This window comes from Acinonyx jubatus, chromosome D1, assembly GCF_027475565.1.
Source record: "Acinonyx jubatus isolate Ajub_Pintada_27869175 chromosome D1, VMU_Ajub_asm_v1.0, whole genome shotgun sequence".
NCBI lineage: Eukaryota > Metazoa > Chordata > Mammalia > Carnivora > Felidae > Acinonyx > Acinonyx jubatus.
The window spans coordinates 74,850,795-74,862,969 of NC_069390.1; the positions used below are offsets into that span (position 1 = coordinate 74,850,795).

General features: G+C 40.6%; 1 protein-coding gene and 1 long non-coding RNA gene across 5 annotated transcripts in view; one reads left to right on the forward strand and one right to left on the reverse strand.

Annotated features, from left to right (window-relative positions):
* Positions 1–12,175, forward strand: part of AMOTL1 (angiomotin like 1) — a 155,168-nt gene that overhangs the window by 2,411 nt on the left and 140,582 nt on the right. The window lies entirely within an intron of this gene.
* Positions 48–12,175, reverse strand: part of LOC113593803 (uncharacterized) — a 30,207-nt gene continuing 18,079 nt past the window's right edge. The window contains exons 3-4 of the long non-coding RNA XR_008290543.1: positions 9,125–9,228; positions 48–3,099 (exon numbers count right to left, since the gene is read on the reverse strand). This is a non-coding gene — a long non-coding RNA (uncharacterized LOC113593803). The remainder of the gene's footprint in view (positions 3,100–9,124; positions 9,229–12,175) is intronic.

Sequence of the window (12,175 nt, forward strand, 5' to 3'; positions counted from 1 at the left end):
CGGTAGAAAGGAGGAATAACAAAGAAACACACAAGAACTCTCTTAAAAGAATTTGCAGTTTACTTAGGGAGGAAGCAAAGCAAACCTCAATGGTATAAAAACATCTATAAAACAAGCATTCTGCGATTGACATGTGTACAATACAGTTGAGTACATAAGTACAGAGGGCTTGTGTAAAGGGGTCCGTGAGTACCTGCGGACCGAGTGTAAGTAGACCTATGTCAAGCGATTTTTAGATTTAGGTTCTTTGGGGACTTAAAAAAATCATTGGCCTCTCTGACGTTGAAGCAAGACTTCCCAGGAGACTTTATACTTTTTGAGTGATTTTAAGGGCATAGAGATTAAGTGACACACTCATGTAAGTGACTTTACTCATTCATATATTCATCAAACACTTATTGAGCACCTACCCTGTGCCAGATCCTGTATTGTACAATTTCTTTGCAACTCCGCCACGGGACACGGATGGTAATCCTCTTGAATCACAGCCAGCTTCCGGGAATTGTTTGGCCAATAAAATGAGAAGAGAGTGACGTTGGGGACATCCATGACTAGATTCTAAGAAGTCTTGCAGCTTCCTCCTAGGTTTCTTGGCTTAGTCTGGGGGAAGCCAACCATTATGTAAAGTCATGTGCTGGTAACCTGGCTCTTGGGGACGGGATGGGGGTAACCCTGACTTTGTAGTGTTTTTTCTAGATAAGTACTCCCTCCCACTGTGGCCGGTTGCAAGCTACCAAAGTGACAGCACTGGATGCAGCACTGGAAAGAAATACACAGAATCGCCTCGTACAATTTGGTACGAGCCAGCCCCAGGGCATGGCTGCTAGTTCCTCTGAGACTGCCATGCTGCATGACAGCGAGCTAGGTGCACAGGCCATGTGGAGAGAAGCCCAACCAGCCCCAGATTCTCCAGCCATTCAAATTTAGGCTCCAGGAATGGAGCCTTCAGGCGACCCCAGACCCAGCCACTAGCTAAGTGCAGCCGTATGAAAGACCCTGAGCAGGGACTGCTCAGCTCAGCCCCGGCAACCCACAGAGCCCTGAGAGATAATAACAATTTATACTGTCTAAGTCTAGAGGTGGTTGTTACACAGCGAAAGATAACTGGAACAAGGTGGTAGTCTTGTTTCTGCAAAAGCCAGCCTGGATATGAAGCACCCCAGGAGAGTGTAGAGGAGTAGAAGAGTCTATCTGGAGAAGTCTTTGTTTGTGCTTAGTGTCAGGCCTCACAACACAAAGGAGAAAATGTTTTGGTTAAAAAGGCCCAGAAAAGAGGCTCATATACTTTACCAACTGGTTTTACTGTTATAACTGAAAACAATTCTCTTACTCGCACACACACACACACACGTGCACGCACACACACTTGCGCGCACACAGGCTTCCTTCCATCACTGTCCAAAGCTCTGACAGAAGATCACTAGCTGCTCTTTTGGCTCTGGTCCATCCTCCGCATGGGATCCGGGGAGCGGGAAGAGGGAAGCAGGCAGAACAGAACAAACAAGAAGTCAAGGAAATGCCCAAGCCCTGAGGTCTGGTAGAGAGCCACTGAGACCTCTAGAAAAGACCAGAAAAAAAAAAAAAAAAGAATTAAAACTGGAGGCTTGGGGAAGACACAGGGATTAGTGGTTAAAGCACGAATTTTGAAACCAGGTGACTTCGATTCCAATCTGGATTCTGACATTTTCTAGTTGGTTGACCTTGGAAAGTATCTCACCATCCCTGTTCTCAATTTCTTCATCTTTAAAATCTGGATAATAATAATGCCATGTCACTCAGTCCTCGTGGAGATTAAATGAGATGATGTTTGTAGACTGCTCAACCCAGTACCTAAGGATGTTGCACTTAGTAGTAGTAGGAGTCACACTGGCGGTGTTATTGTCACGAATTCCAAAGCCACAGGCTCCTTGGTAAGCCTTGAGCTTCAGCTTGTCAGTCACACAACAGGTGCCCGAGGTAAGTGTTCAACAAATACTCAAATCAGACTGAATATCTATATTTGAAATATTCTACCACGATTTTTTTTCTTACTGTCTCCCGGATAAATTTCCAAGGGCTTAAAAAACTTAAGTGGACATTATTTCTCCTTTCAGTGTGCTGTACGAACCAGGACCCTATTTTCTCATTTCTCGTGAGTCCTCATCATACCTTCTGTTCAGTAGTTTAGTGCTCAAAACATTTAAACTATTACTATTTTAAAAACTCTATTTAAGGAGAAATTGAGGTCGGGTGACTTATGCTGGGATCCTGAGCCCAGGGTGCCCCAGAAATCTTAACGTTACCAGTTTACAGATGTCACCGCTTTGGTAGGACAGTCAGGGTGAAGGATACATGATTCTTGAGAGCAAAATGTGAGTGTTAAGTTGTCTTGCTTTATTATGCTTTGTGAATGAGAGTTATTAAAACTTTAATCTAGGAACTGACATTAGGCAGATGTGTCTCGTGAAATTTATGGTTTGTCTAGTCACATGGATTTTTAAAACAAAGAATAATGCAGACATTCCATTAAAAACAGCTGAGTTGTATGTTTTTTAAAAAAAAACTTGTATTATGAAATATTTATAGATTCATGAATGTGTGCCTGCTCACCCAGCCTTTCCCAAAGTTAACATTTTGCATAATTATAGCACAATATCAAAACTAGGTGACAATGGTACATTCCATAGACCATATCAGTTAGATTTTATCCATTAGACATGTACTCACTTGTGTGTATGTATGTAATTGTACGTAATTTTTATCATGTTAACTTCACGTAAGTACCACCATAGTCAAGATACAAAACTATATCATCACCACTTGTATACCTCCGTGGAATCCACCTCCCATCCCTAACCCTTTGTAGCCATTAGTCTGTTGTCCATCTATGTAATAATTTTATTTCAGGAGCATTATATAAATAAAATCATATGCAGCACTTACATGCATGAGATTGACTTTTTCCACTCAGCATAATTTCCCTGAGATCCATCCAGGTTGTTGCATGTATCAATCGTTGGTTCTTTTTTATTGCTGAGTGGTATTCCACAGTATGGAGGCACCATGGTGCGTTGAATCAGTCATCCATTGGAGGACATTAGGGTAGTTTCCAGCTTGGGGCTGCCACAAACAAAGCTGCCATGAGCATCTGTGTGAAGTTTCGGCATGAACATAAATTGTCATCTCTGGGATAAATGCCTGAGAGGGCAGTACCTGGGTCTTACGGGAGTCCATTTCCAGTTTAAAAAATGAATTGCCCAACATTTTTCTAGAGTGGCCATATGTTTTGTGTCACCACCAGCAATGTATGAGTCACGGAGTTTTTCTGCATCCTTGTCAGCATTTGGTGTTATCACTATATTTAAACCACTCTAATAGGTGGGTAGTGGGATCTCATTGTGATTTCAATTTGCATTTTGCTAATGGGTAATGGGGTGGAACATCTTTTAGTGTGCTTATTTGCCATCTATGTGTCTTCTTCAGTGAAATGTCTCTTAATTTTTCTGCTCATGTTCTGATTGGATTGTTTTTTTTACTGTTGAGCTTTGGGAGTTCTAGAGATATGTCCCTTTTCAGATGTGCAGTTTGCAGATATTTTCTCCCTCTCTATAAATAGGATTTTTCATAGAGCAAAAGTTTTTAAAAAATATTTATTTATTTTTTGAGAGAGAGAGAGAGAGCATGCACGAGCAAGGGAGGGGCAGAGAGAGAGAGGGACAGAGGATCTGAAGCTGGCTCTGTGCTTACAGCAGAGAGCCTGATGAGGGAACTCACAAACCATGAGATCATGACCTAAGCCAAAACCAGATGCTTAACTGACTGAGCCACTCAGGTGCCCCCATAGAGCAAAAATTTTTAATTTTAATGAAGTCCTACTTATCAATTTTTCCTTATATGGGTTGTTCTTTTACTGCAAAGTGTAAGAACTTTAGCCTGGTCCCAGTCCTCAAAGATTTTATCCCATTTTTTTCCCCCTAAAAGCTTTATAGTTTTACCTTTAAGTGTGTTATCTGATTTAAGACAAGTTTTGTATATGGCGTCAGGTTTAGTTTGAAGCATGGTACCAAACCCAAACACTATATAGGAAAAGATTGGAACATTTACACATAAAATCTTTTCTTTTCATTTGTTTAATGTTTATTTATTTTTGAGAGAGAGACTGAATGTGAGTGGAGAGGCAGAGAGTAAGGGAGACACAGATTCCAAACCAGGCTCTAGGCTCTGAGCTGTCAGCACAGAGCCCAACTGGGGGCTCAAACTCACGAATGGTGAAATCATGACCTGAGCTGAAGTGTGACGCTTAACCGACTGAGCCACCCAGGCATCCCAATACATAAAATCTTATATAAATGAAAACCGTATAAATGAAATCAAAATACAAATGGCAGATAGAAAAGTTATTTTTAGTATCTATGTAACATAGTAAAATATATTTTCCTAAATGTAAGTTTCCTAAAATTTCAATAGTACATTCCAACCGAGTAAACATGGACCGAGTACATGAACGGGCTGTTCAGAAGAAAAGAAATACAAATGGCCAAAAAACTTAAGAAGGAAGATAAGCCCCCAATTTAACAAGCAAAATTAAAAGTGAGAAAACTTGCTTCTTTTTATTATTTAAAGAGTTACAAAATTAGCACGCGTTGTAAAAAAGGCAAAAAGCATTAAAAGTATATAATGTTAAGTGACTCTTTCCTTCAGAGCCTCATTATACCCTCCCAAGCCTGAAATCTTTGTTTCTTCTTTCCCTAGAAATAATCTCTATTAAAAGTTTGCTATTACTTTGAGCCTTTTCTCTATATGATTAGAAGTGTGCTTGTGTGTATGGGTGTGTATAGTGTATGTGTGTGTATTTCTTTTTTATGCATATGGATCCTATTTACAAATTGTTCTGCACCTGGCTTTCTACAACTCACATCATCACCATGACTTTTCATATTGATTATTATAGTCACCTTATTTGTTTAAGTGGCTGCATAGGATTTACAGTATAATTATACCTTATTTTATTTAAGTCTTTATGAAGAGGCATTTAAATGTTTCCTTTCTTCTTTCATTACGAGGAATGCCGCACTGGATACATCTTTGTGTTCACCTGTTTTACAATCGTGTTCTGTAGAATAGATACTCTGAAGTGAGATTGCTGGATCAAAGGACATGGCAATTTTATATTAGACAATATGCCAAACTGCCATTTTTTAAAAAGTTTGTTTATTTATTTTGAGAGAAAAGAGACAGAGACGGGGGGGGGGCACGGAGAGAATCCCAAGCAGGCTATGCACTGCCAGCTCAGAGCCCAATGTGGGGCTTGAACCCATGAACCACGAGACCATGACCTGAGAGGAAATTAAAGTCTGCTGTTTGACTCACTGAGCCACCCGGGCACCCTGCCAAATTGCCATTTTAAAAGCTGTATCAATTGATTCATCTACCAAAATGTGAGAATACCTATTTTTCCGAAAAGTCACCATTTCTTGATATTAACCAATGTTTTCTAAAAAAGATTTAATTAATTAATTAACTGTGTGTGTGTGTGTGTGTGTGTGTGTGAGAGAGAGAGAGAGAGAGAGAGAGAGAGAGAGAGAGAGAGAGAGAATGCATGCGCAGGAGGGGCAGAGGGAAAGGGAGGTCCAGAGTCTTAGGCATGGAGCCTGACTCGGGTCTTGACCTGAGCCAAAATCAAGAGTTGGATGCTCAACCAACCCAGCCACCCAGGTGTCCTTTAAGCAGTGTTTTAAAACACTCATGGGGCACCTGGGTGGCTCAGTCAGTTAAGCATCTGACTTCAGCTCAGGTCATGATCTCACGGTTTGTGGGTTTGAGCCCTCCATGGGGCTCCATGCTGACAGCTCAGGGCCTGGAGACTCCTTCGGATTTAGTGTCTCCCCCTTCTCTCTCTCTCTCTCTGCTCCTCTCCTGCTTGTGCTCCTGCTCTCTCTCAAAAATAAATAAATAAACATTTAAAAAACTAAAGATAAAAAAAATAAAACACTTTGACAATGTGATGAGTAAAAAAAAAAAGCCTGCTTTATTCTAAACTGCATTGAGTATTGAGACTGAACATGTTTTTATACATTTATAGTTCATGTTTGTGACTCTGTTAATTGTCAGTTTATAGTTTGCCCGTCTCTCTGTTGATTGTCATTCTCTTATTGCTATGTGAAGCTTTTTTATAGTCTGGATATTAATCTTTTTATACATGTTGTAAATATTGTTTTCCTTCACTCGTTTTTATTTTGCTTTTCTTTATTGTGTCTTTCTTTTTAGAGAAGTTTTAATTTTATGTAGTGCAATCTGTCTATCCTTTATTTTATGACTTCTAGACTTCATATATTAGCAAAGTTTTCCCACACCAGGATAAAATTATTTCTTCTAATATGCTTAGGGATTTGTTTTTATTGTTTAGATCTTTTATTTGTCTTGAATTTATATATACTGTGAAATAGGAATCCACCTTAAAAAATAGCCAATTAGCCCAATACTCTTTATTGAATAGTCTGTCTTTTCCCCACTGGATTGAAATGCTAATTTTTTCATATACCAAATCAATTTCATTGATTATTTTTAAACATTTTTTACCCTATTCAAATAAATAATTTATATGTTCCAACAACAAAATCACGTTGTTTTAGTTACTTTAGCTTTATAATTTGTTGTATTATGGAAAGGAGGTATCCTGTCAAATCCTGTCATAATTTTTCTATATCAGAAATGTCTAGGTTAGGGGTGCCTCTCTCTCACTGTCATGCCCATGCACTTGGGTATGCGCTCTCTCTCTAAAAAATAAATAAATTTTAAAAAATAAATAAAAGTAAATATCTAGGTTAACAACCAAGGTATGTTAGTAAGAGAAAGATACACAGGAAGAAGAGATACATGTGTGTGTGTGTGTGTGTATTCATATGCATGTGTGTGTGTATTCATAAAAATATATGTATACACATGTAAGTATATATGAAAACATGTGCATACGTATATACATGTGTTAACTTGTACACATACATATTTGTGCATAGGCACAGATAATTCTTGGTAGGGCACACCCAAAACTATAATAATTACCTCTAGGGAGTGGGACTTTTGGAGACTCTATTGATGAATGAGGTTTACTTTTCAGTGTGTATCATTCCCTACTTTTCATGTATCCTTAAAAAAATTTGCTTTTCTTTTATAATTAAAAACAGTATATGATTTCTCTGCCAGAAACCCAAGCCTGAACAAGGGCATGTTCTGTATATCAGTGTTTCTCAGTAAAAGCTATATAGTAGAGTGACTTGGGGAGCTTTTAAACAGCACAGATGCCCAGACACCTGCCCCCAGAGGTTCTGTGTTCATAGGTTTGGGAGAGGGCCTGGGCATCAGCATATTTTAATAGTGCTCCAGGGGGTTCCGATATGCAGTCACGGTTGAGAACCAGTGTTGTAGATGATGTGAGGCCTAAAAGGGTCCCCGGAAGGCCACTGTGATGAGGTCTTTTCAGAATCTGATTACTTCGGAATGCAACCCAAAGTAATCCATCACTTCTCTGTCAGGCTAAGTGTTGGCGTGAGACTGAGTACAAACAGGTCCACAGGGGAGTGGTGGAAAAGAGCGTTCTGGCATGTGTGTGAAGGCATCCGTCTCTGTGGTAGTCCTTTTTGTTGAAAGGTTTAGACTCATTCGGGCTTCCTCAACACATAAGGGATTCTTTGAAAATAATCATGACCATAAAAGATACAGGAATCTCATGGAAAACCAAACACAGCAAAACAGCTGTGCCTCGGGAGCCCAGAATGTGGTTGGTACTGGAAGGTTCCAAGAGAGCTCCAGGAGCTAGGGTTACTTGGAGACCCTCCCATAGGAGACTTTCAGGATTCTTTCATCTGGAGAATTGCTTTGTTAAAATGAAATGGTTTTTGGAAGCCTAATCTGGAAAACAGATCAAAGAGGAAATTAAAGAAGCCTAAGGATTGACTGGAAACCCAATATCACTGTAGCTCTTCTTCTTCCATGTGTGTCTTCCTCTGATGCTTCTCCCCATCCGTTGTCTGATTCTGCCTCTGTCTTCCTGACAGAGGATCTGACTGGCCCAGTTAGTCCACAATGGCCTGTGCCTGGTTGGATGGGCTCTTCCATACAAAGATGGCCTCCAAGTGGTTCATGGAGTCATGTGCTCACCCCTGGTCACCCAAGCCAGAGAGGGCATGGGGAGGAACAGTGAGTGCATGAAACTGCCTTGGGGTTGCAGGGGGAAGGGGGGCGAGGCAGTTTCCCTTAGAATGAGAGAGTGGATAGAACATGGATCGTGATTGACAGGCCACACGCTGAGTCCTCAGTGAACGTGGAATTGGAGGATGGTTTCCAACAGGGTGTGAAGCTGCTTAAATTCAAGCCAAGATGCAAAGGAAAAAATCCGTCAGGAATGTATAGATGGTCCTTGCACTCTGAACATCTCTAAAGGTCTTTTTTAGCTCCACTTATTTGGGCTTTTAAAAGATCTTACCAGCCTAGGAATTCAGGAGAATGCAATTCATCTTCCAGTGGAATTAGGTCTGTGCCCTACATGGCTGTGGAGAACTTTAGGTGCGACTAGTGCAAATTGGCATCTGCTCTAAGTCAAAACACACACTGCATTCTGCAGGCTTTGTATGAAAAAAAAGAAGTCTAATATTGCTATTAACACTTTTTTATATTGATTGCAGGTTGAAATACTATTTTGAATAGAGCAGATTAAATAAATACATCATTTAAATTAATTTCCCCTGTATTGCTTTTATTAATGGGGTATTAGAAAAAAAATTTTTTGGTTGCACATGGGGCTCACATTTTCTTTCTAATGAACACTTGGATTAGATGGTGACTCTGACGTTTTCCCCCGCACAAGTGTGTAAAGATCTGTAGATGGACAACAGCCCTTTGCTGTGGGGCCCACTTCAATACACAGTTCTTTTACTATTATTATTATTGCTCATAGACTTATTCAGAACAGTTTTAGATTTATAGAAAAAAATTGCAAAGACAGTACACAAAGTCCCCATATGCCCCACACTCAGTTTCCTTTAGTATTGACATCTTATGTTAGTAAAGTAGATTTGTTATAATTAATGAATATTGATACAGTACGTTATTATGAACTGCAGTCCATACTGTATTCACATTTCCTTACCTTTTACCAAATGGCCTTTTTCTGTTCCAGGATCTGTCTAGGATACCACATTATGCCTAATCTTTATGTCTTCTTAGAATTCTCTTGGTTCTGACAGGTGTTTTCTGTAAATGTTAAATGATTTAATTTCCTTAAATATATTCTTTTTACATTTAAATCCAAGTTAGCTAACATATAGTGTAGTAATGGTTTCAGGAGTAGAATTTAGTCATTCATCACTTACATGTAACACCCAGTGCTCATCCCAACAAGTGCCCTCCTTAATGCGCGTCATCCGTTTAGCCCATCCCCCAACCCAACACCCTGGCAGCAGCCTTCAGTATGTTCTCTGTCAATACCCTGTTCTCGATCAGAGCTGTGGCACTTTGGTTCATTATCAGAGCTTTGGTCACTTGTCTTATTCTGGCTCTTTGTCTCTGCCTCATAGAGTGCAGTTCAATTCCTGTTCTGAAATAGAACCACTTAATCCTCTCCTGTGGTTTCACAATATCCCACGCGCAGACGACATCGTTTATGGCTCTGCCTCAGCAAGTCCTTACGGAACTTTTCTCTGCCTCTTTGTCTCTCTTGCTCCTTCCTGCTTAGCCCCCTTCCTTTCTAGGACTGGCACACAGCCCATGTTTCACATGTGTACTGGAGGCCACTTTTTACACATGTCCTTTTCTTGGAAGTGGGGTCCAGCCAGCAGCCTTGCTCCAGGGACAGATGACTGCTTCCTAATGCTCCATCACAGATTTCCCCATGGAATGAACTTTGCAGGTGGGACTAAGTCACTTGCAGAAGTATATCTACTCCAGGAGTTAATAATGATTTTAATAAAAACAACTACTATCGGGTGCCTGGGTGGCTCCGTTGGTTTAAGCGTCCGACTTTGGCTCAGGTCATGATCTTGCGGTTGGGGAGTTTGAGTCCCATGTCAGCCTCTGTGCTAAAAGCTCAGGGCCTGGAGACTGCTTCATATTCTGTGTCTCCCTCTCTCTCTGCCTCTCCCCCTGCCCCACTCATGCTCTGTCTGTCTCTCTCTCTCTCTCAAAAATAAATACTAAATTAAACTACAACTACTATCACCATTTATTGAGTTGTATTACCAGCTAGGATCTATATGAGGTACATTACAGATATGTCTCATTTCATCGTTACAGCAACCCCACAAAGTGTGTGCTGTGATCCCCTGTTAGGGGGAAAATGAGGCTCAGCAAGGTTATATGCTTCGCTCTTGGATCACTGCTAGGAAATGGTGGACCTGGGATTTGAATCTAGATCTGTCCCCAAAGTCCTTGCTCTCACCCAAATTTAGACTGTACATTTATACTGCCTCCCACATGCTATGTCAACTACAAGTTGGAATAGCAACTTGGGCAACTACAAGTTGGAATTCAATGCTGCATAGCAGGTGATATCTCTCAGCAAATTTGCTGAATGATGACAGTGCTATGTGTTTGTATACTGTTTTGATGATTCTCCAGTTGACATATGATTTTCACAAAACTCTGTTGAAGATAGAATACTGGACTTTATAAGCTCTATGTCATACACTAGAAAAACTGAGAGCTCCAGGGAGATGAAGTGATTCGTCCAGGGTCACATGAGAACCCAGTTTCCTTGAAGTATTTATCTTCCTTTTCCCAACTTCATCAGCATGGGCTTAGGCATTGTGCTGCCTGGATGGCAGAATATGATGACAAATCTTTTGCTGTGATTGCTGGTGGAACCCTGAGTTATGTGAAGAGTTTGCAGGTACAGACTCATTGAAGTCTCTGCTGTAGGTACGTCAGTCTCATTCATCCAACAAGCATTGCCTAACCCCACTTCCGGCCAGATGTGGGGCTACTGGGCTAATGGTGGCAATGGAAGGGTGGATAGGATATAACTTTGTCCTGAGGAGACCGCCTCCCACTGAGCATGACAATCATCTTGTAAAGAGAGTACTATCATCCAATGGAAAAGCATTGTCCTAATGGAATACAAAAAGTTCTGCAAAGCACAGAGAAGGAAATAACTGCCTGGGAAGGTTTCATGGCAGATGGGACTTCTAAGCTCCGTCTCAACGGACTGACTTTAGAGATGAAAAGTCTGAGTCACTGAGAGTTCTGCAAGGAACCTCCCAATTTTATAACTTCATTAGGTTTCCTAAAAATATGCTTGTTGCCATAGCTCCCTAGAGTAGTAGCATAAATTATTTATTGGAGTACTTAAAATATTAACATCAATAAACTACACAGTACCTTCACAAATACTCTGCTTAGTTGGATGAGCCTATTTGAAATAATGGTTTTTAAGTTACTCAAACTTTCCAATTCTACAAAGCTGGTAAGAATACTTTGGAACAAATAAGAATCCCAGAAGAATCATGGCAACTCTAAATATCAGCCATTTCAGACAGAGGAAGACTCTGCCTCTAGCATTTCATGTCCCTTTATTCATGTGAAGAGGTATTTTCTTACACAGGATACTTAAGAGCATTCTACTCCTCTTTTTCCCAGCTTAAGAGTCTTGTCTTGTATGTGTTGCTGAATTTTATCACTTGAATATTAGGAGCCCAAATGTAGACTCTGATGTGCTTGGTTTATCTGGAGATGGAAAGAAAAGAATCTTCCAAATTTAGAAACTGAAACTCATCGGAGCCAAACTCTTGGGGCAGCCCAAGAGGATACTGCCCTCTGTGCTACCCTGGTCCACAAGGTTGCTGGTGATTGGATTTCTCTGATAGATGATACTAGTACAAGAGACTGAATATTTGTGTCCCTCAAAATCCGTATATTGAAGTCCTAACCCCCCAATGTGATGGTATCGGGAGGATCTTTGGGTGCGATTAGGCCATGAGGGTGGAGCCCTCATGCAAGGGATTAATGCCCTCGTAAACAGGACCCCAGTGAACTCTCTAGCCCCTTCTGCCATGTGAAGATGCAATGAGAAGTCAGCAGTGTACAACCAAAAGAGGGTCCTCCCCAGAACCTGACCATGCTGGCAGCCTCATCTTGGACTTTCAGACTCAAGAACTATAAGAAATAAATTTCTGGTTTTTATAAGCCACCCAGTCTATGGTACTTT